This window comes from Myotis daubentonii, chromosome 14 (assembly GCF_963259705.1).
Source record: "Myotis daubentonii chromosome 14, mMyoDau2.1, whole genome shotgun sequence".
Lineage (NCBI taxonomy): Eukaryota > Metazoa > Chordata > Mammalia > Chiroptera > Vespertilionidae > Myotis > Myotis daubentonii.
The window spans coordinates 26653304-26677622 of NC_081853.1; the positions used below are offsets into that span (position 1 = coordinate 26653304).

At 51.5% G+C, this 24319-nt stretch overlaps 1 protein-coding gene across 3 annotated transcripts in view; it reads right to left on the minus strand.

Annotated features, from left to right (window-relative positions):
* SLC6A6 (solute carrier family 6 member 6) overlaps positions 1–22863 on the minus strand; it is a 79427-nt gene extending 56564 nt beyond the window's left edge. The window contains exons 1-2 of one of the 3 annotated variants that reach the window (XM_059663704.1): positions 22581–22863; positions 11325–11361 (exon numbers count right to left, since the gene is read on the minus strand). The gene's annotated coding sequence lies outside the window, so the exon portion shown is untranslated. The remainder of the gene's footprint in view (positions 1–11324; positions 11362–22580) is intronic. The other 2 variants (XM_059663701.1, XM_059663703.1) reach the window with 2 other exon arrangements.
* Between the last annotated feature and the right edge of the window lie 1456 nt (positions 22864–24319).

Sequence of the window (24319 nt, forward strand, 5' to 3'; positions counted from 1 at the left end):
CCTGAGCCACAGGAGGAGCCCATAACTCTCTGACGACAGAATGAACAGACTTTCAATTCTCAGTTTTCAGATGTTTAGAGGGTTTCTCCAAACTCGCCCTGACATCAAACTATTTTCACTAGGCCTTTCCCCGACTCAGCAGGTCTGGCAAGGAGTGTGAAGGTCTCAATGGACTGGAGAGGCCACAGGGCAAACAAAAGGTCTGCAACCTGGAACCTTGAAAAACAGGGGCTACTGTGTCTACGTGAGATGATGGATGTCAGCTAAGCCTGCGCGGTAATCATTTCACAATCTAGGTAAGTCAAACATGCTGTACATCTACCTACCTTCAACTTACACAGTGATGTATGTCAATTATTTCTCAATAAAACTGGAAATAAAAACTCACCGAATTTTAATGTCACATATTAGTCTTCCCCATTAGATTGTGTAATTGCTTAATTTATCTTTTTATAAAAGTTGGGGGCAGCCCTTCTCCCCAGAAACAGCCAGCAGGCCCAGTGCTCGGCCATGACACTTTCAGGCCTGGCCACACAGAGATCAACTGGCCCAGGGAAGGTCTCAGTGCCTAGAACAGTGATGGCGAACCTATGACATGCGTGTCAGAGGTGACACGCGAACTCATTTTTTGGTTGATTTTTCTTTGTTAAATGGCATTTAAGTATATAAAATAAATATCAAAAATATAAGTCTTTGTTTTATTATGGTTGCAAATATCAAAAAATTTCTATATGTGACACGGCACCAGAGTTAAGTGAGGGTTTTTCAAAATGCTGACACGCCGAGCTCAAAAGGTTCGCCATCACTGGTCTAGAAGCAGCCCCACCACCAACCCCCAGCTGGGGACCTCCCAGAGCTTCAGCCTTTCTAATTTTGTCTTTTAGAGTGAGAGGCTTCACTGAATATCTGGACTGTTTAACCCTAAATTATCCCTGAAAGTGCTTCATTACGGGTGTTAAGAAACATGAATATGAAATATTTGCACCCTCGCCAGTTTGGCTCAGTGCATAGAGCGTGAGCCCCTGGGCTGAAGGATCCTGGGTTGGATTCTGGTCAAGGGCACATACTTCGGTTGCAGGCTCGATCCCCAGCCCTGCTTGGGGCGTGTGTGGGGAGAGACAATCAATTGATATGTCTCTCACATCGCCGTTTCTCTCTCTGTCTCTCCCCCTTCCTTCCACTCTCTCTAAAAATCAATGGAAAAATGTCCTTGGGAGAGGATTAAAAAAATAATAAGAAGAAATATTTGCATCAAGCTTTTAAATATATCAAACTGCTCTTTCCTACTAGTATATGTGCCGGTTAACCCAGTGGGCATCACAGTCCCCATTTTACAGTTGGGGCAACTGAGGCCCAACAGGAGATGGGACTTGTGGGAGGCCACACAGCCAGGATGCAGCAGAGCAGGGACTCTTCTCTAGACAATGCCAGAAAAGGAAGGGTGGTGCTGAGAGGAGCAGAGGCCTGACATCTCAAGGAGCTGTGTGACCTTGGGCAGGTCACTGCACCTCTCTGAGCCTCTAGGGGCTCATTTATAAGGAAGGATGGATGGGAAGGTGGAGGCAGACAGGGTCACGAGAAGGAGGGCTGGCTCCCATTCCCAGACCACCTACCTCCCTTCTCCACCCTGAGACAAGGCCCAGTCTCCTGCTTACACACTCTGACTGAGTTTTGGGGGCCTCTGTCCCACTTTGCAATCATAATGGTTTGTCTCTCCCCTCCTTCCTTGTTCCCCATTCTATCTCCACTGCCCAGCACTGTGTCTGGTATACAGTGGGAGCTCAATAAAAACTGAGTAAATGAATACATGACTGAGTAAATGAATAAATGACTCAGTTCCTTCAGGTGTGAGATCATCACAGGACAGGAGAGGGTCTCGAGCGGCAGTCGCCAACCTTTCGGATCTCGCGGACCACCTGTTGGCGACCGCTGGCCTAGAGGGAATAAGCCAGGAAGGGCAGCAGGGGCCTCCTGGGTAGCAGCCCAGGGGAAGAGAAGGCAGGTGGGGAGCCCGAAAGCCCATCACTCCTGTCTCCTACTCGGTGTGTCCCAGTGGCATCACCGGGCACCTCTCCGAGCCCGGCTTCTTCCCCTTAAAGCAGGGAACATTGTAACCTTCTCACGGGGCTGTCTCGGCTCGGATGAGTTCAGTTCTGGGGCATGTTAGGTGCTCAGGAAGCATCTCTATGTCAGAACTGGACTTCATAAATCAACTAGGCTGGCACTTTGGTGCCTGGATGAGGAGACAGAGGCCCAAGGCAGCAGCGTCTTAGAGTCTCAGAGCAAAGAGGGCCAGGACTGGGGCGACAGCCACTGGAACTAGATTCATGGGGACAGTCTGAAACTTCAAGAAGCAGTTCGTCATAGTTTCTGGGAATGACCCCCCTGGGCTGTTGGATAAATGAGGCTGCAGAGGTAAACTTGTCAGATTTAGCAAACACTGCACGGGACATACTTAGACTAAAAACATGAGTCATTGTTTGTCTAAAATTTGAATTTAACTGGGCGCCCTGCATTTTATCTGGCAACCTAATCCACAATATCTGGATGTGTTACCCTCCCCCCCCCCAAACTAGCACAAAAGAGGAGACCCAGGAAACAAGAGGAATTGAATACTCTAGCCGCCTGGTCTGGAACCTCCGCCTGAGTACAATGAAGAAAGTGGGGACGGAAGACCACACACTCTCCGAGCATGTAGGCATGCTCCCGTCCTTCTTCCCACCAGGAAGCCGCTTCCTGATGGCTGCACAGACATTTCACCATCCCCTTGGCTCCTCCGTTTGCACATTTTTTCCAAAGCAGGTGTCCACGCCAAAGACGTCATGTCACGTTCCCGTCACATTCCACATCCTCCTACCCTGACCCTGGACAGGCATTGCCAATGGGTCGTGCCGTCCTTCCCACGGATCAGGACCCAGCCCTCGATTCCTCACTGGAACCCAACCTCTCTCTGGGCCCCAGTAACTTAGTGAACAAGAGAAAGGCCTCATGTGTGAGAGTTGGTCAGGGCAGACAGGACACCAGAGAAGACTAAAAACAGCAAGACAAGCAGAGGCTCACAGCACCACTCGAGCCTGAAAAGACGAAGAAGAGCCACATCCCCCTCACTGGGGCAACACAACAGCCCTGGTGGGACTCCATCAAGCAAGAGCTCAGGATGATGTGGGAAGATGGCAGGATTTGGAGGTAAGAGAGCACCCACAAACGTGCAAGGTGAAGTGGGAGCTGAGTCAGGGCTGGGAATGAGGGGCAGAGGAGCAGACGACCCCAAACTACCCATGGCTGTTCCTAGGGACAAAGGCAAGAGGGTGAGACTGCTTTTTGGACGCTGAGGTGTCTACACAGGCCCACAGAGGTGTGCCACTGAGCTGCCAGGCTGAGGTGGGGGCCAGCCCTCTTCCTACGCACACAGACGGGGCGGGGGAGGCACATGCACTGTTGTCCCTTTTACAGTAAGCACCCAGCTCACGGAGGGAGACCCCTCCCACCAGGGTACCCAGCTCCTGAAAGCAAAGCTGAGTTTCCATGGGCAGGTCAGCAGCTACCCTGAGGAAATGGTTCCAGACCCACGTTCCAGGTGAGCCACCAGGTGCTGCGGGAGGCTCGAAGGCCCTTCCCTTGCTGGGGCTGAGTTCAGACTGTGAACTATATAAAAAGAGATGCAATGGGAAGTAACCTCATCGGGGGATCTGACCACAAATTCACATCCCAGGCCTATAACTTTCTTTAGTGGAAGGTTTTCAAGCCAGCCCTGCCCGTTGTTAGCACACCTCTAAAATGCATAGAGAGTAACCCTCTTTTCCAGACCCCTCAAAGGTGCAACCACCCTCAAGGGAGCAGAGCCTCTTAACTCCTCTGTACCTTGCTTTCTCGGACCTTGATGTAATCTTCCTTAAAGTCCCTCCTTAACTGCAAAGGCATCAAATAAACTGCAAACTGCCATTCTCGGGAGCATTTGAAATTTGCTCCCCAGCATTGCTGTCAGTTTGGCTCAAATAAAATCTTAGATGAATTCTTTATAGCTTTGGACATTCTCACATCGACATGAAAGAGGGTACCCTCCCTGAGGGGTGCCCCGAGAGCAAACCACAGGCCCAGAGGCTATCAGCAGCCCCGGGAGGCTCCTACTTTGGTGAGCCTGAGTTTCTGGAGACAGGTGGGAATCGCTCTCAAAAACTTCTCTCAGGTTTCAGACTGGGAAGCACTGGTCTCTGAAAGGCCCTGTCAGTCTCTGAAAAAACCTCTGTGATGACATGATTTATAATAAGACGCATATATTTAATCTTCATCCCCATGCGTGGCATGGAGCGCTAAAATCCTGGGAATTTGCTCGGGAGATCAGTTCCGGTATCTTCTGTTATGTTAATGAGGCAATTGGTAGAAGGTGGCCTAGGATGGGGGCTGGTTGCTTGGAGAACCAATGTGATTCTAGGGTTGGAACTTTCCGTCCCACTCACAGGGTCTATGGGGGAGGGAGCGGTGCTGGAGGTTGAACCAATGGCCAATGGCTAATGATTTCCTCTGTCATGCCCATGCTGGGAAACCTCCATAAAAAACACACAAAAGGATGGAAAAAAAGAAAGAAAGAAAAGGATGGGTTCCAGCAGCTTCCGGGGCGGTGACTCTGGGAAAGTGGCTCGCTCGGCGAGCGTGGAAGCCCTCTGCTCCTTCCCCAACTGTGCCCTAGGGCATCCCTTCCATCCTGCTCCTCCGGAGTTTCAGCCTTTTATAATAAACCAGTGATCTAGTGAGTGAAATGTCTCTCTGAGCTCTGTGAGTCACTCTAGCAAAATAGAACCCAGGAGGAGGTCATGGGAACCTCCCACCTACAGCCAGTTGGGTCTTCGGTGACAACCGGGACTTGCAATTGGCGTGTGAAGGGGGAGGGGGCACTGAGCCCTTAATCTGTGGAATCTGACACTGTCACCAGCATCAGAATGGAGTTCAATGAGAGGACACCCCCCTGGTTCGGGAGAATTGCTTGGTGGTGTGGGGAAACCCACACATTCGAATTGTAACCCCTTTCCTTGAAGAAGTCCCTGACTGACCCCTTGCTAAGAGCCAAGACAGGAAGATACGCCCAAGGAATCTTCTCTCCACCTGAGACCCACGCTCTCCTGACACAGGTGCAACCAGAAAGGGAGGCGCCAGAATGCCCTGTCACTCAGAGGCCCTGCCACCCAGAGGCCCCATCGCCCAGCAGCTGCTGTGTAGGAGACTACACGCTAACGATGTGTGCTGACCTCAAGCTGGCCACTGCCCTTTTGAGCCTCAAATTTCTCACCTGTTATATGAGGATAGTAATAACGCTGTAAGATAATATAAGTATTAGAGATAGAAAACATTTTTGAGAATTGCAAAGGGCTATTATTGTCCATATATTCAGGCTACCGTATATTTCTGAGCTAGAGGGGTCAGAAATAATTACAATAATGGTAGCAATAGGAATAGCAATTATAATAACTACCACTTATTGAGTAATTGCTATGCGTCCATCGCTGTACTGAGAACTGTCACAGTTTTTCTTCCCTGATCCTCACAACAACCAGAGAAGAGAGGTTCTACATCATTCTATATCATGTCTCCTTTGACAGAGGACTCTGGGGCACAGAGACGTTCACTGACATGACCCGAGTCCCACAGTGAGATAGAGACCAAGTGACATTTACACCCAGACTCACTGGACATTAACCATACCTCTCCTCTCTCTAAACCATGTATTCATCAACCTCTGAGTGTGGCCCATTATTCATAGCATTTCCTGTTTACTGAGTTTTTATTTTCTTCCCCAAATGAGGAAGGCTAGCAGATTGGGGGCTACTAGTCTGGGTGGATTGTTTTAAATCCTCTACTCCCTAAAGCCCTGAAGGCAGGGACTCCCCAGGGAGGTGCCACCACTCCCTCTTGATGTCTGAGGGCTGTCATTTAGGGTGATTTCTGGAGGGTCAAAAATTTGGTGACACTGTGCCCAGCATCTTAAAAATACACAGTCCCTTAGGGTAGCAATTCCAATGTGCTGACCAGACCCACGTGTAGTATGTTCACTGCATTTGGTTTTGCAAGATGAAAAAGTTCCGGAGATTGGTTGCACAACACTGACAAACTGTACACTTAAAAATGGTTAGGATGGCAAATTTTATGTTATGTGTATTTTACCACAATTAAAAGTAGAATGGGGGGGAAAAAAGGTGTTCACAGCAGAGTGGTTTATAAGAAAGAAAAAATGCAAAAGGCCAATCCCTCATCACTAGGGGATTAAACAATTGGTTTACCCAACAAATGAAAACCAATCTGAACAGAGCCAACAAACTGGGGGCCCTGGTCCAGATCCAACGCTTTTGTTTTTGTAAATAAAGTTTTACTGACACAAAGCTACACCCATCGTTTGCATATTGGCTTTGCATTCAAGCTACAATAGCAGAGGTGAGAACCCTTAAGAAGTTTGTGGACCCCTCACTTAGAAGACTCAAGACCCAGAAAAATGATCAGAAATATGTGAGGGGAAGGGGGTGGGGGCAGGGAGAAGTTGGCTCCCAAGCATAGCCACACTGAGCGTTCACTTTTGAAAGAAAATTTTAAATTTTAAAATCATATATGGCTACATGATAGGCAGTCACGCAGACATGAGCAGAGCAAAGAGGAAGGGCCAGGTACAGAAGGTCACCTGGGTGGAAAGCCCCGGGTGCCTAGCAACAGGCAAAACTGGGAAAACTAGGACCTCGCCCCGAGGGTAATCTTTCCTCCCTAGCAAATCGCTGGTCATGAAGTTCGGACCCTCCCCTGACCTTTCTTCCCCTGGCGTGTCGCCAGTCATGCGGTAGACCCCCTTGGAGGAGGAATAGGGGCTAAAGAGTGGCTTCATTCGACTCCCATGCAGGCCCTTGCACAACACTCCCTTGAGCATTAACCCCTAGGAACAGGAATAACATCTAGGCCTCAGTGGTGTTCCAGCTCCAGGCCCAGAGGAGCAGTAAAACCAGACAAGCGAAGCCATGGCTGACATCAGGACCAGCACGAGGGGAACCTGGCCCCGCTCACCAAGCACGCCACTTTACCGGAGAATTGACTAATGACCCCTTGCCCTGGTGCCAACTAATAAGCGGAGAGCGTGACCCTGAAAGGGCACACCTGGAGAGCTGGTGAATCTTCCATGGAGATCCTCTCTAAGGACCTCCCCTAAAATGCCCACCCTTGTAAGCCCTCAGGACAGAGCACCCAATGCCGTGCTCTCTAGGAGCACAGGAACCCTTCCCCTCTTTCCCCAAGCGATTTTTCCTGTCTCTCTTTTTCCTAAGCTCCAGGGCCCTGTGGAACTTGCTCCAGAGCCCACACAGCTCAGATGGCTCACATCTTCTACCTCTGTGACTTCCTAAATAAACTTTCTCTCATAGTTGGTCTTGGCTCTGAATTCTTTCTTAGCCAGAACTCAAGTACCCAGGTTGCTGGCTAGAGGTCTGGTCTGACGTCACTGGTCTAACACCTGGTGCCGTCCTCCCAGTCAGCTCTCTCTGGATGGTGGAAATTGGGATACGTTTTATTTTCTCCTTTTGACTTTTCTGTGCTCTCCAAATGTTCTGCATTAAAGATATTACTTCCGCCAAAACCGGTTTGGCTCAGTGGATAGAGCGTCGGCCTGCGGACTGAAAGGTCCCAGGTTCGATTCCGGTCAAGAGCATGTACCTGGGTTGCGGGCACATCCCCAGTGGGAGATGTGCAGGAGGCAGCTGATCGATGTTTCTCTCTCATCGATGTTTCTAACTCTCTATCTCTCTCCCTTCCTCTCTGTAAAAAATCAATAAAATATATTTTAAAAAAAAAGATATTACTTCCCAATGCTATAAAAAATGATAATTACGTGACTCGATGGAAGTGTTGGCTAAGAGTACTATGGCAATCAATACATCAATACAAACGTATCACATTCACATGTGTACACCTTAAACTTACACAGTGGTTTCCTATGTCAAAGATGTCTCAGTTTTTAAATCAGGTAACAAACAATAAATACCCTTCTCATTGCCTTGGCCCGTAGAGGTAGCTAGTGCTGACTTTGTGGCTTTTAACAATCACAGGTCTTGATAGTAGCAGCCTTTCCCGGCCAGCTTACAACCTGGAAAGGTAGGGAGAAGGCCCCATGGGAATTCTCCTGACAGGTTCCCCTCTTGCTACAATTACCCGACACCCAGGTGGGTGGATCTGATTTTCAGCTGGGGTGGGGTTGCTCTAGGCCTCAGCTGTGTTTCAGCTCCAGGCCCAGAGGAGCAGTAAAGCCAGGAGTGGGGAACCTTTTTTCTGCCAAGGGCCATTTGGATATTTATGTCACTCCCTGGCCATACAAAATTATCAACATAAAAATCAGCCTGCTATATTTGGTCAAACATTTAATTAATTCACCCTTAATGCCTTGGCAGAGCCAGACCTAATGATTTTGCGGGCCTTATTCGGCCCGCAGGCCGGACGATCCCCACCCCTTCTCTAGGAACTCGTGCCAGGGAGATGAAAAGTGAAAATGTATTGGGGTACTTGGAACTGATTTTGTTAGGCTGTTGAGTGCTTCAAAATTCCACTGTGATGACCATTACCCCCGATCCCGCACTCGCTGTTTTTCTAATCCTCCTGGTGCTGTTATTGTTTCGTGTTACAGATTACAGGTGGGGAATCTAAGGCTCAGAAGTTCAGTGACCCTCCCCTCAAGCTCACACAGCTGGCACAGGGTGGAGTCAGGATTCGAACCAGGAACTGTCTGACTCTCCATCTCCTTGGGCTTTCCACTATATGGGCTGTCCTGTCAGGAATAAGAATTTTGGCTGGTTCATTAATAACTCAGAGTCCCACATCATCCCGTAGCTGCGCACAACCCTGTGAGCGTCTTGTAAGCGATTATCAGCTCTTTTTTCAGATGAGAACCTGGAGATCACAGTGAGGAGGGCTGCAACCCAGTAGTGCTCAGACTTCAGGGATGACAGCTTCTGTCCTCTAAAGATACCCTCCTCTAAATCCCATGTTGCTTGTCATGTCAAAAGTAAACCCAGGAGGGCTGCTTGGAGGAGGCATCAGGCAGGCCTGAGATCAAACCCACCTGTCAGCCTCAACTACCTTGCCTATAAAATGAGTTCTCCCCCAGCATGGATGGGTCAGCAAGCCTCGGAAGAGCGGAACAGTGGCTGGTTTCTGTTTATTTCCTAAAAAGTCACCAGCCCTGGGGGGGGGGGGGGCAGGCCCCTAGCACAATATTCTCTTTATCTGAAAGCAGAACTCACATTCCAGCTTCTCAACAGCAGGCACCTGGCTTCCAGCTGCCCTGGGCTACTCATTAACCAGGACTGGCCCTCAGGAAGGGGCTGAAGTGGGAGTCTGCTCCCAGTCTGGGGGAGGGAGAGGGGAAGGCAGCGCTGGATGATGTTGGCACTGGGGTCAGACCAACCGGACTTCAAATCCTTCCTCGCCATGTGACCTAGGGGGGTGTCAATTCACCTCTCTAAGCCTCAGCTTCCTATCTGTATATGGAGATAAAGCCTGTGTCCACTTCACAGGACTACTGTGAGGAATGCATGAGCCGGTAAAGTGCCTAGCAGTGACCTGGAACAAGCACTCAATAAATGTTATCTGTCATTTTTACAAAAAGAATAACAGCACCCAAGTCAGAGGACTGTTGTAGGTTAAAATGTGCCTCTCAGCACCATGTTCAGCTGTTAAAGAGTTAAATGTCAGGGAGTATCCTTACTGGCATTTATGATGCTTATGGTGATGGCTTTGGAGGTGATATGGAGTGGGACAATTCCATGCCTACTTGGCAGCTGGTCAGAGAGGTGTCCTGAGCCACTAGGGACATGACTGCCTGGCTGTCCACCTCTAATGTCACAGCATGAAGAACAGGTCTCCATGGGGTCAAGTGGACTGTGGCAGAGCACCCGGGTTGGGGAGTCTTGGTGACAAGGACAGAATCAGGTCCAACACTGGCAGTAGCAAGCCAAGGGTCTTTGGGCCTTTTCTCCTAGTCCTGGCTTCCTCGATCACCCCAAATCCCAACCCTGGACCAGTGGGAGCTTGGTGAGGGGGCTTTCCCTCCCTTCCCCTCCCCATGCCCACCCCCGCCAGGAGAAATTACTGCCCAGGAAGCCAGGATTTTCCAATTCCAAAGCAGAATCTACTGGGTCGTGAAATCAACTTAGAGAGTCAGGGCTATCATTTTTCTACAAGAAACGAGGAGAGAACAGAGTCCAGAAGATGGTGAGGACATGAGTTATTATTTTTGAAACTGTGGTTTCAGTTTCATGCGCGTGTACGTGTGTGAGCACATGCGGCATCCTGTCGTAAAACGTATTTCTTATTGACTGTCACAACTACAAGACTCTGAAAGCCCCAACAGCAAGATCGTTTTACATCAAGGCAAATAAGGCATCTGCAGAAAAGCGACTGAGTCAGGCTCCTGCCCCATCAACCCCCTTTAGAAACAGTGTTGTGATCCTGAACGACTAAGTAAGGGGGGTGGGGGAACTTCTGTAAATGTCAGGATACGATCAGCAAAAGCGAGATGTCATTAAGGTCTGTAGATTAGATAACAGAACTGTGCCAGTAGTAAACGTCCTGGGTTGATAATTATGTGCTTACATAAAAGGAAGAAAGGCCTTGTTCTTACGAAACACATGCTGAAGGGTTAGTTAGGGGTAAAGAGGCATCTTGACTGCAAAACCCCCAATGATTGAGAGAGAGAGAGAGAGAGAGAGAGAGAGAGAGAGAGAGAGAGAGAGAGAGAGAAATTAAAGGGACTATCTTTATACCATAGAGAGAAAAAGATGATGCCAAAGTGGCACATGTTGACAATGAGAAAATCTAAGTGAAGGGTATATGGGAATTCACGGTAATATTCTTGCAACTTTTCTGAAGGGTTTCACTTTTTTAAAAATAAAAAGTTTAATGAAGAGAAAGTTGGGATAGCAGCCCCGATTCCTGGAACATCCTGTCTGTGCCGGAAGCCAAGCGGATCACCCTTTCACACGGGTCCGACCCCAATCCTCAGAATCAGCTCGGCGAGGACCCCATCACTGCTTGGTGGCAAAGCCAGGATGGGAACTAGGCCAGGACTCCAAAATAAGTGCTTGGCCCATTTGCAGGGCTGCCTCCCTGGCACAGGCTGGCACAGGTAGCCAACCTGGGCTAGGGACCTGCCACCCAGAGGTGACACCATGTGGATAAGGTCCCACGGCCCGGGTCTGCCTTCCCCTCTCAGAGCCTGGAGGAAACACCAAGCTCCGAGGCACCACACCTTAGGTCACAGCCGATGGCATAACCCATCGCTGTGGGGAGAGCTCAATGCCACTTACGTTTGGAGGCTCCTCAGAAAGGGCTGCTGCTCTGGACCTATCACAGTGAGAGGAAGCAAAGAAGGGAAGATCTGGTCAGGTTGTGACTTGTGACTATACACAGGACTCGGTCTTCTTCCAGATATGACCACCCAGCTCACACACGCTAGGAAGGGCCCCCAACAGCACACAGCGGGGACAGAAAACTGGGGTGCTGAGGCGCTCCTGCACACTCACATGCTCCCACACAGACACACTTGCACACACGCCCCTCTCCTGGGTGCAGTGTCCCTGACACTGTCCGCAGGTAGCCTGTGCTGGGAGGAGCAGATGGCCCAGCCCAGCATTGGGAGGAGATGGTTCTTCTTGCTGCCTAAGCTGCAGACCTCGCCCCCCCCCCCCGCCCCCGGCCCCGAGCCCCGATCAAAATGCCCACACTCCTGTGAGCACCCCACCAGCCCAGTCATGTGCCCAGGTCTGGGACTGGCTGTTTGCTGCAAGCCAGGGGACATGCCAAGGTCAGATAGATGAGCTTCAAGGCTCTAGAGACCCCAGATTCTTGGAAAATACTTATCAACTATTTAGAGGCTCTGAGATTCATGTGCCAAGAAATCTGTTGAACTGTGCTGAGCCAAGCAGTCCCCAAACCTGAATGACCACCAGCTGGGAGGCTCTCCTGGTTTGCTGGAATGTGAAAATGCAGAAATCCAGGAAATGGTTCCTTAACAACTAAGATCTTACATTTAAGTGCAATGGCAGAGGCCCTCCAGGCTGGGGGCTTCCCATTCTTCATGCGTTTGCAGCCCAACCCTTACGCCCTCGTCCTCAGCCTCAGAAAAGGTCTCAGAAGTCTAGAGAGCTCCCTGTCCCCCAGATTAGACAACCTCATGGCTATGTTAGGGCCCCCACAGCCAAGGCATTGAGAACACAGTGGTGAACAAGACAGCCGAGGTCCCATAGAGCCTGGAACCCATGGTAAAGGCCAACATGTGACAAAGATGTCATGGAGCCTTTATTTTCTGGGTGGACACATGTGACGGCTGGGGTGGATTAGAAATGTCTCCAACTCACGTGGGGGGTGGAAGTAGCCATGTGCACCTTACTGCCCTGGATAATATCAAGGGAAGAGGGACAAAGGAAAAGATGGAGGCGGCATGCGTAATACACAATCACAAGCACAGCAGCGAGGGAACCAGAGGAAGGAGAGTGTAATTCCCTCTGGGGCTAGACCTTCGCCATTGCATGAAGCCAGCCCAGCTCAGAGAGGAAAATAAGAATGGCACTAAAGCCCTGTAGTTCTAGTGGACTGGCAACCAGGTCCCTTCTTCTAGGGACAGCCCACATAAATCCCACCGGGAGACCCACACATGCCTGCTCTCAGTCTATAGAGTTTTGGGTGGGCCCACTTTCCACTTACAGGGGTGGGCATGTGAGCCAGGCCTAGTCCATCAGAGGGGCTGTCACAATTGGCTCAAGGACAGGCACATGACTAAGCCTGGACAATGACAGTGACGACAGGAGTTATGCTAAAAATATTGGGGGAAAAGAAGGCTCTTTTTAAGCTGAGATAGCTAGGGGAGGGGGAACACCCTGCAGCTGGGAGCACCTCAAGGAGAATGGAACCAACAGAGGAGGGATATGGAGCCCAGGAATGGAGAGAAAGGAGTCCCCATAACAGCTCACAACACCTGGATCCAGCCATGCCTGAACCATGACCCTGGGGCTTTCAGGTAAAGGAGCCAGTAAATGTGTGGTATTCTTTTTTTGTTTTGTTTTATTTTTTAAGTTAGTTTGAACTGATTTCTGCCACTTGCAACCCTAAGAATGGAAACCTATGCCCTGCTTTGAATGTGCTGGGTAATTTCATGCATGCCTCCTTCTCTGACACTCAGGCCATGAGAAAAGTGGGGTACAGATGGAATGACATCTGAGGTTCCCCTACAGCGGTGTTACTCTAGTTACCAAGAAAGCCTATTGCGAAGGTTAGGACTGTGTACGTACCTTCCCCAGTACAGAGAGATGCCAGAGAAATCAGCCCTTCTCAAAGCTAAGCCTGGAGGGCTTGTTAAAACAGAGCTGGGCCCACCCCAGGTGTGAGTGAGCATTCGAACAAGCTCCCAGGTGATGATGACTGCTGGTCCAGTGACCACATTTTGAGGACCTAGATTCTAAATCTTTTCTACTCTTCTTGGTAGCTTGGGGCAGGTGCCAGTGCAAAATAAAGCCCCAGCCGGGCAGGAGACCAAGGTCGCTCGGTCTTCAGAGCAGACCCCCAATTAAGGAAAGTGCCTGTGTGGTTTGAGGATGAGCCAGTCTTTAAACAACGAAAGTACCAGGTCCCAGCTGACGACCATTCCATTGCCCACCCTTCCGGCCAGCCCTCCACCCTGGCATTTATCTAAGTATTGGGGAGGCTGTCAGGGACATGGAGCCTCCTTGGGCTCAGCAGGCTCTTCCAGGAGCTGTGAGCATCCCCCAGCGGCTCTCGGCACCAGGCAGCCTGCCAGCACCAAATCCCGCTGCGGGCCTGGGCCTGACACACTGCCTGGGCTGCCTGCTGTCAGCACGGCCTGGCGGGCCCTGGGCTCTCCCTGATTTACATCCGACTTGGCTGCCTTTAGAAGCCTCCTGTGGCTTTTGGACCAGGGACACTGTTCAGTAGAAAAGGGCTTCCCCACCAGCATCCTTTCCAAGGTGGCACGGGCCCAGAGGGTCTGGCCTGGCTCAGCTGCCTCCCAGCTGTGTGACCTTGGGCAAATTACCTGCTCACTCTGGGGCCCCAGCTTTTTATGTGCATAATGGGAACAATGGTATCTTTTGTGGTGATTAGAGAAATGGTGCTTACAAGGCCCTGAGCCTGGTCTTCAGAGGCAGCGGGGGCCCCACAGCTGCGACTTATCTCCTGTACTCAGAGCGGTCCCAGGCCAGCAGCACTGGTGTGGCCAGTGCTGGTTAGCAATGCAGAATCCAGGCCCCGTCTTAGTCCTTCTGCATGGAAAGGAGCATTCTAACAAGATCCCAGGTGAGGTCTACAGCTTCCAAGTCTGAGGGGCCCAGGTATGTTATTATTGTGGTTGCAGCAACCCAAGACAGAGCCGAGCCAGGGGTGGGCCTGAGGGCAGCAGGCAGGTGTCAGAGGTGATGAAATGTTGAGGGGACAAAACTTCTCCCATGTCCCTGAGCCCTGTGATGGCTCAGAGAGGGGAAGGGACACAGGCGAGGTGTGCCCTACAATGAGACTTAGTAGGTTTGGTCACAGGAATCAGCAACGGTAACAAAATTTACTGAAAACATTCCAGGTCCCAGATTTGGGGCTTTCAGCAGAGTCTGGCTGCCTCTGTTTCTCTCCACAAAAGGCTGAACCTTTTGCATGCAAGGAGGCAAGTTAAATGGCCCTCTGCCTGGAGCGAGCTGCCCCCAACTCCCAGCAGAGATTGGCAAAGGGGCTGCCCTGGAAGGTTCATGCCACAGCCTGGGGGGAGGAGCGTGGAGCCGCCTGGATTTCCCCAGCTCTAGCCTTGAACTGCCCTAGGAAAGTGCTAAGGGTCCCCCTTCGAGGGCTGTGGATGGAAAGGCTACTGAGCTGAAGTTCCTGAGTCACGTCCCCTCCACTTCCACTGGGATCCACCTGCACACACAGCCATACCTGCCATACCTGCCATACCTCCAGGGCCAGCGCCAGCACACTGCGGGGTGGGGGAGGGCGCTGCCCTGCCGGCTGCGGTCACAGAAACCAGATGACCAGATGCAAGAACATCCCAGGCTGAAACATATTGGCTCAAATTGATAAAACTCTGTGTTGGCAGCACAAAACAGGCCCGTGGACCAGAGCTGCCTCTGGAAGACCATGCTGTTGTGATTGGTACCCATTTTTTTTTTTTTTTCAGGCTTGAAACGCCGATCCTTTTAAAACAACCCACACCTTCCACTGGTGAGAAGTGGAAGACAGAAACGAATTCTGCTCAGTACCACTGGAGAGAGGCTGGCAGGTTTGGGCGGGGGAAGAGGGTGTTCTTTTTCTTTGTTTTTTAAGGTCTGCTCTAATCCATATTCTCCTAAGAAGGGTAGCAGAAAACCCACCTTGTTCCCCAAGGAAATGTTTTTTACTAAAAGCCTGTGCCACAGCCCTGTTCAGAGCATCTCAAACTCCAGGCCCCAAAGCGGGAGGGTCCTTTCAGAGGAGGACTAAGACATCTTGAAAACCTACAGGATGACAATAGCATCCTTAAAGGGACCCAACCAGAGTAGCACCCCACACAGTGATGTCGGGTGCTCCCCAACAGAGAAAAGAAAGGGTGTTTCCCCCTTTTACTCAGCAGGTATTTCCCCCAAAACACAAAGATTCCTTACAAATTAGTAGTGAGGACCAGAGAAGGGAAAGGACTCGCCTTGATCACACCACAAGCCAGCAGCCAAGGCCCCCCAAACCCTGGAGTCCCAGAGCCCCTGTGATAATTCATTGAATTACTTTGTGCTCAGCTTTACGAGGGCACGACTTGGTCTGTCTTGGTGACCTGCCACATCGCCAGGGCCTAGAAGGAATAAATATTGTTGCATGGGTGCACAGTGACGGGTGCATCGAGTTTCCAAGCCTGGACCCACTCAGATGTTTAAACTACAGACTCTCATTTCAGGGTTCAGGGAATCAGAGGGATTTTGTGTGTGTGAGTGTGTGCTGAGGACCCCCCTGAACACCAGGCCCTATGCTGGAGCATCCCCCCACCAACCATCCTGTCACCCCAGGTCCCGTGGGTAGATTAAAGGCAAGCCCACAGAGACCTGAACTCCGCCTGACAGGGGCGCTCAGAGCAGGGTGAAGTTATAACCTTTCTGAGGCTTACTATGCATCAGGCCTCATTAAGGGGTTCGAGGAAAGCTTCATGCAGTAGGTGGCAGTACAGAGAGATGCCCAGGAGGCATGGAGGATGATGAGGAGGGTACTGTCTTGAGCTGTGGTTACATTTGCCCAGAGATGAGATTCCAGGTGCCATCTGGTAATAGAATGAATGTCCTTGACTTCATGGGCTGAGTGCCTCCATGAGGGCTGAGCCACCATCATCTCCGGGTGCCGATCAGCTACGCAGCAGGCTGGCAGAGCCTTCCACACCAGCCCCTTTGGTGCCCTCCATCCACTAAGCAGGACTCTGCTGATGCCCACTGGCCAGCTTCACCCCTCCACCAAGCAGCGGACAGCCTGGCCCACCGGGTTAAGGTCTTTCTGCTGGAAAGGGGATGGTGAAACATGGCACGAATTCACTCATCGTTTTTATTTTGTGCAAAGAAAAGCCATGGCATAGGTGGGACTCCCAGAGCTTGTTGGAGCCACCTTGTGGCGATGCGGTCCGAGACGCCACTTAATGGGGGAGGCTGAAGCTCAGAGGAGCCAAGGAAGACCCAAGGTGAGCAGAACCAGAACTCAGCTCTCCTGCCCTTCAGCCCAGGCCTGCTGGGACACCTATTGGCCCTCTCACAACTGCCTCAACTCTACTCCACAGTGGCCAGAGCTGCCCACCAGGAGCCAGGCTCCTCCCCACACAGGTGTTCCTGCTTTTCAGGAACCCCCATCCCAGCTTCCGTAGGTGTCTCCTGAGCAGCCAAGCCCTAAGGAATCTTTCAGAGCTGTATGGCTTTGCGCCCTTTTACCGCTTTTCCCATTTCACTGGGATAAGATCAGGTTCTGAGAGTCTTGGCAATGGCCATTGAAAGTTTGAGAATGAAAGTTTGAGACTGAGATAAAATAGCCCTCAAATTCACCTGTTTTACATAATCACCGAGAGGCAGGTGGGGCTGGGGAAGAACCACAGGTTGTGAACAATGTGCCTTTTGATGGCCCATCTTTCAGAGTCGATATATGTCTCATTCAGACCTCAGTCTCCTCATCTCTAAAGTGGGTGGACAGGGAAGGTTAACTCCATGATCCGAAAGCCCCCATACTCCCCAGCCAAATGGCCCACCCTCCCTTAGGCCTTCCCAGGCATTCTTTGACATAAACTGTTCATTAGCTCTCCCTGATAGAGATCTCCTTCCTCCCAGGAGGCTGTGAGCTCCTTGAGCACAGAGGCTGTTTGATTTATTTAACCCCGTCCCGCTGGCCACGACACTATGCCTGGCACCCAGTAGGTGCTCAATAAACATTAGAACATGCTGGGCTCTGGTTCCAACACTCCTCCCCATTTCTCAGCTGCCTGAGCTGGGGCCAGTCATTTTTCTGAAACTGGAAGAACTGGTCCAAAAGATGGAGATACAAACCCCAAGTCAGGTACAGGGCTTAAAATGCAGTCAGGGTGATAAGGCAGAGTGTGTGCTCAGTAAGTATCGGTTCCTTCCCACCTGAGAATGCTGAACGGCCTCGGGTGGCCTCACTACCCACCATCGGGGCCAGTTCAAAGTCATTGGGTGGGAGCATTTCATTCACGGAGGTGGTGGCACTCGGGGTGATTAAAACAGGCCAGCCTGGGTCAGTGGTTCCCAAATGCTCACTAGCTGTTCAGAATGGCCTGGCAGATCTGTATGTTCTGAAAAGCAGTGTTTCCACAATGGTTTGTTGTTTGACTAGAGTACGTGGCAGAACCAAGAACAGCATGATGCCATTGTTTAAACAAAACAAAACCACATCTACCTTAAATCCTAAATAATACAGGTTCTAAATAACATTAGATAGATGAGGCAATGAATACTGATCTAGAAAGTAATAAAAAGGAGCATATGTCCATGTAGACATCTGAGGGATACAGTTAAAGCTGTAGAAAGAGGAAAATGTATAATCTGACGGGCCTTAATTGTTATAAAAAGAGAAATAGACACTAGATTGTCAGTCAGATGTATTAATGATCTTTAAGGATCACTTTTAGCTTACACACTTCTGTATTGCTCAAGGTATTACTTTTTTATAATTAAAAGAGATTCCTTTGACAGTTTCCCACTCCTATAAAAATGAAAATATATACCCACAGAAAGATTTGTACATCAATGCTCATAGAAGCTTTATTCCAAATCACCCCAAACTGAAAACACCCCAAATGTCAACAGGAGAATGGATAAATAAACTGGTGCATCCATACAACGAAATACTACTCAGCGATAAAAGGAATGAACTACTGATACACACTGAACAGCATGGCTGGATCTCAAAAACACGAGGCAGAAAGAATCCAGACACAAAAGAGTCTGTGCCATTCAAGGCCATTCTAGGCTTAGCCAAACTCATGTATGGTGATGGAAATCAAAGCTGGTTCCCTTTGGGAGGGGAAGGCACAGATAACTTTCCGGAGGAACTGGAAACGCTTGGTATCTTGATCTGGGTGGTGGTTTACACAGGTGTAACCACCTGCGTAATTCGCCAAAACTCATCAAACTGTAACAAAAATCTTTGCATTTCATTGCATGTAAATTATAGCTTGACTTAATTTTTTTTAATCACGAAAAAAAAATTTTTAATATAGATTCCCAGGATCCACCCTCAGAGATGTTATTCAGTATCCAGGCCAGGCCTGGATTTGTGAAAAGTAAGCCAGGTAATTCTGATACATGACTAGAAGTACTGCTGCTGGGCCCTGGCCCCTACAACAACAACCTCCCCTCCCCCCTTATTATTTGAGTGATTTGTGTGTTGGTTTTTACAAGAGAGCTGGTTGATCACCAAGCTTTAGAAGCATAACAATGTTCATTCTCTCTGCCCTCCCCCACCACCCCAACCCCTGCCCCTCAGCTCAGGTTTCCAAATGAAGCCTCTGACCAGGTGAGATGAGAAGGGGAACCCCAAAGCCCTGTCTAGGACAGACATACTTCACCCTAAAGAGGCCAGGGCTGCACGCTCCCAGGGAGGTCTAAGCCAGTAAGTTAATGGCCTGTGTACCTGTTAAACAGCATGTCCAGGCCTTCACCCTGTGTTTACAAAAAGAGCTCAGGGCAAAATTCACTGGCATAGAAAATGCTTTGTGCCCTGACCAACAGTTACTGGGCCATCCTTGGTTTTCTACACCTCCGCCTAATTCCTCACTCACCATCAGGGGTCTCCCAGGCTCGGGGGTTTAACTGGCTTCTCCACCGCTGTCCCTAAATCCAAGCTGATGCCATTTCTATCTCAGCGGCTCTCAGAATAAAGGCCAAGCCCTTTACCTAGCACTCAAGGCCCTCCACCAGTTCTTCTCTCCAGCTAGGTCCCTGAGACCTAGGTCCCTAGGTCTCACCTACTGTGCCCTCTGCCGGTTAACACTAGCCCATCCTGTTCCTCCATTCTGATGCCAACTCTAAAATCACCTCCTCTAAGAAACTGAAGTTCCACCTGCCTACAACCCTGCCATCAATGCACACTGAGTCCTCACAGCACCCCATGGTCATAGCAGCTGCCACACTGTCCTTTCTCCTCCCCGCTTTGAGCTCCTCGAAAGCCAGTGCCTCACCAGAACTAACCTTAGCAAGGCTTATTAACCAACTAAATGAGACGCATTTAAAGAGAGCTCTCATTCACATTGGAAGGCCACTGAGCATTTCCACATCCACAGCTCCTCCCCAGATCCCATTAATTCACACAAACACTTTGGCCAAGGTAAGTTGGCCAATGCAGAGGAGTGAGCTGCAGCTCCAAAGAATCTGAGTCTCGCTTGTGACCTTTTGCAGAAATTGGGGATCAGCCCACACTAACTGGGGTAACCCCGGGGGCTCGCAAAACAGCCCTAATTCTGACCCAGACCCCCTCCAGCTGCAGCCAAGCTGCACTCTAGGGGCTCCTTATAATTCATTTTTCGGCTCTTTTCTATATACAGGTAAACGTTCAATGACTCAAGTGTTTTGTTTCGGGACCTTTGGAAAGACTTCAGGTAAGTGCAGTTCCCAAGCCCTTTGACAGGTTGACAGGTGAAAAATTGGAGTTAGACAATGCCACCCATGGGGTCCAAAGTGCGTAGGAAAGTGGCAGGGCGCCCAGAGAGGGTACAGAGAAGGGGAAATGGATAACCAGGGACAGAACTGAGGTGCCAATGCGTTCCACACACTCATCCTCCAACCCTGAGGACTGGGGCACCTTTGACTCTTGTTTTCCCCAGTCCTGGCCCAATTTCAACTCCCCAAGATATTAGTTCCTCAAACCCCACAGAGCCAAAACTCACAGCTGGCCAAGGGAAAGACTTTGAAACCTCATCCTACCCCTGTCCAATCAACCTGCTGTCCTCAGTTTGCTCATCTGCAAAATAGGCACTACCCACGGGGGCCTCCTGACTGCAAAGCAGATGTGACCCAATCACAGCAGGATGAGCTGAAAGAGAAGGATCAGGGGAGGTTGACTGCAACTGTGTCACAGGTCTGTACAAGGGTATCTCTGAAGGACAAACGCTTGAGGGTGCACCTTAGCTTTATCACATACCACAGTGACCTGGGACCTTGTGGCACCTCTAATCAGCAGCTCTGAAGCCTAGCTCAGCTTTACAGCTTACCACGGGCTTACTCAGCCTCATCTCCCTCAATCCCCTCAAGGACATAGTGAGGCTGGCACTGACGTCCTTGCTGCCTTCGGCCCAGGGAATCACCCAAGGTCACAGGCCAACTAAGACAGGACTTGAACTCAGCTCCCTCGGGACTAGCTCCTGCCTCGCAGATTCTGCTTGCCTCAGAACCATTCTACTCCATTTTACAGATGAGTTAAGTGAGGCCCCAAAAAGGTTGCCCAAGGTCAAGTGGGGGCTGAGCCAGGCCTAGGACCTCTAGTCATTTTACCAATCCCGCCCTGTGGTGGGTACTCATCAGCCACTGCCCTCAGGCTCCCTCTAATCCCCCTTTCCAACACCATCCTGATGAAATCTGTCCTTCCCCACTCCACCCCCATACCTCTTCATGCCCACCCCACACTCCCTGAATGACTCCCTGGTTGAGAGGGAGGCAGGCGGTTGCTAAGTGCTCACCCGCGCTCTCTCTCTCATAAAAATAAACTCCTTCTGGCTAGGAGACTCTGGATGAGATCCCCTCCCTTCCAGCCAAGAAAAAAAATTAAAAGAAATTTTAAAAGATCTCCTCCATGACATTTATTTGAACGTCAGCAGTGCCGAAGCATGGGCCAATTTACCAAAGTCCAAATGGAGCTACGCGCCACTAAACCTCAAAATCTCAGCCTGAAGACCCTCCGTCTAAGCCTCTGGGCTGTTACTGAGCTGATTTATGTCACCAGGCAGGAAATGGGGGCCCGGGCTGCCTCCCAAGCCTCTGGGGCTGGTCCTGGGGAAGGCCAGGAACTGGCAGAGGCCTGGCAGTGACCAAAATAGCCAGGCGGGTGGCCTGCCGAGCACACACCTCCCTCTGGGTGCCCAGGAAGGCGGCCCACAGGTCCTCTCTCCAGTCCAGGCTTTGGGGCTGTGGATTCTCTCTGGCTTCCCTATTGGGAGCCGTAGAACCTCCTGCCCCAAAGAGGAACCTCTAGAAGGAAGGGAAAAAGTCAAGAGGAGTGTCTTGCTGTCCCTGCCCACGGCCCTCTTGGCCTCCAGCTGTCCCTCAAGACGGCTGGACATTGGCACTGCCACCTGCACGCCACACTCGGGCATTACCCTTGGAGCCAGGCCGCCCTATCACCTCTCCCCACTCAGTGCCTGCCCTGAAGAACCAGCTCCTCTGTTCAGCTCTCTAGAAACCAGAGACACTCCCTCAGGTACAGCAGAGGACACACAAGTGCTGGCAACCAGGGACCCAGAGACACAGCCACACGTGCACAGGCAGGTACTTGAAGACACAGCCACACACACACACACACACACACACACACACACACACACACACACACAGGTTCTCACCCACCCTCCCGTGCGCGCGCGCTCACACACACCCACACCCACACGTTCACAGACACACACCAGGACACACAAGTGCACACGTTAGAAGACACAACCACACTCAGGTATCACAGACACACCAGAATACACACACACACACACACACAGCCCTGGACACAGAGAACAGCAGACATACATTGGGTCACACAGCGCATGCTGCTGGGGACATGGAGAAACAGCCTCCCTCAGAGACACACACACGGGGACGCGGAGATACATACAGACGCCCAGTGAGCCTGAGCCACCGACACACACCTGCCGCCCGCACTAGAAGCCGAGCCCTTTCGCCAGGGAAACAATAACAGCCCTGCCAGCAGGTCTGAGCAGGCGACCCTCCATCCCTCCCTCGGTGGTGAAAGGGGCGCCAGAATGGGGGGCACTGGGCGCGGAGGAGGTCGGGACTAGATGGAGCGTGGGGACCAGGTGGGGGCTCCGCGCGCCCGGCTCCCTCTCCCGCGGGTACCTGGGGCGGCCGCGGCGCTGCACTCCCTTCCACTCGCCAGGGACTGCCCGCCGGCTGGGTCTCTGGCCCGCGGGGTCCGCGCTCCGCGCTCCTCGGTGTGGCCGGGTGTCCGAGCTCGCAGTCCTCAGGGCTCGGCGACGGCAAGCGAGCCGGACTGCAACCAGGGCCCGAAGCTCGGCGCTGGCGGCGGCGCGAAGGAAGCAGTAATTTATAAGCGGCTTCTTCCTGACCTCGCGTGTCTGTTGTCTGAGCAGGCAGCTCTCAGCATCACCCATCCTGCTGGGTGGAAAAATACCAGCTTGGCCGGGCCGGGGGCGGGGCCGGGGGCGGGGTCGGGGCGGGGCCGCGGCGCTCTGCCCCTCCTCACACGCGGACACACACATATGTACAGGCGCGCGCGCACACACACACGCACACTCCACACGCGCACGCGCGCACGGGCTCGGACACACAAAGAGCCTGGGTTCGCCGAGCGCGCGCGTGCACACTGCAGGCGGTGGTCGAACACTCGGCCAGCCGCTTCCCCCATTGCAGCGCATTTTTCCGGAAACCCTTACTCTACAACCCCTGGTGCCAAGTGGTACAGCCTGTCCTCAGCCCCTTCCTGCCAGGAGAGGCCCCCAACCTCGACTCTGTGCCGCTCCTCGACTGGGACCAGCCTCCGCACCCCAGCACTCGCTCATCCACCTGGCTCCTGGGAGGGGCCTGCGTTTCCTCGAGTGGCAAAGGCCAAACCACGCCACTGCGTCCTCCCGGGCGACCATCCAGGTTCTCAGCCTTGATATGCTCCTTCAAGAAATGGACACCGCAGCCTTCCCTTGCTGCCTCCCCCAGGCATGAGGGCGACCTGAGATTGTGATGTGAAGCCGGCAGAGCTCCAGGATGCGTGGCTTTGCCCCAGCTGGGTGACCTTGGGGTAGTGTTACTCGGGCTCTCTGTGCCTTGACTTCCTGATCTGTAAAATGGAAATAAAAATAGGAGAACTTATCTCCTCTGGGTGCTGTGAAGATCCGGGGTTAACAATGTAAAGCAATCAGAACAGCACCAGGCACTTAAGTGCCAAGCGAGTGTCAGCTACTGCGACTATTTTTAAATGAAAATGGGGAATGTGCCATTATTCTTGTCCTTATTTGCATGAGCTGGTCCTCGGAGACCATTTTCCAAAACCAGGCCCTGGCTGAGCGTGAGGGGGAAGTGCTGTGTGACTTCCAGCAAGGTCTTTTCCCTCTCCAAGCCGTTTTCTTCTCTCTCATTCCCTCTCTGCACTGGGAACTGTGTGCAGAGCTCCTAGATCCTTCCACCTTAGGCTGAGAATAAAGGAAGAAATACCAAATGGCCCTGCAGACAACCATCCCCCACGTCAGACCTGGCCTAGCTGGAGCCCACTGCCTGGAGGAGCTCGTAACGTCCTATTCCTGAGCAGCTGCAGAGATGGACCAGGGATGCTGAATGAAAGAACTCCCGAGATGACACTGCCTTTCCCTGGCTTCCTCTTTGGGGCCCCCTGCTGTCTGGCTCCATTTGGGCCTTCTGGCAGGCTATCCCCACCAGCTCCAGCCTACCCAGATACTGGCGCCTCCTGGCACATGCCCTCCCTTGCCTTCTTCTTGTGCCTTCCCTTCCCTTCTCACCTGCCCCCAGGTGCCCCTTTCCCCAGGAAACACCAGGAACCAGCAGTGTCTCCAGCAGCCCCAGGTGGCATCCACTTCCAGTCACCTCATCTCTCTCCTTTGAGTTCA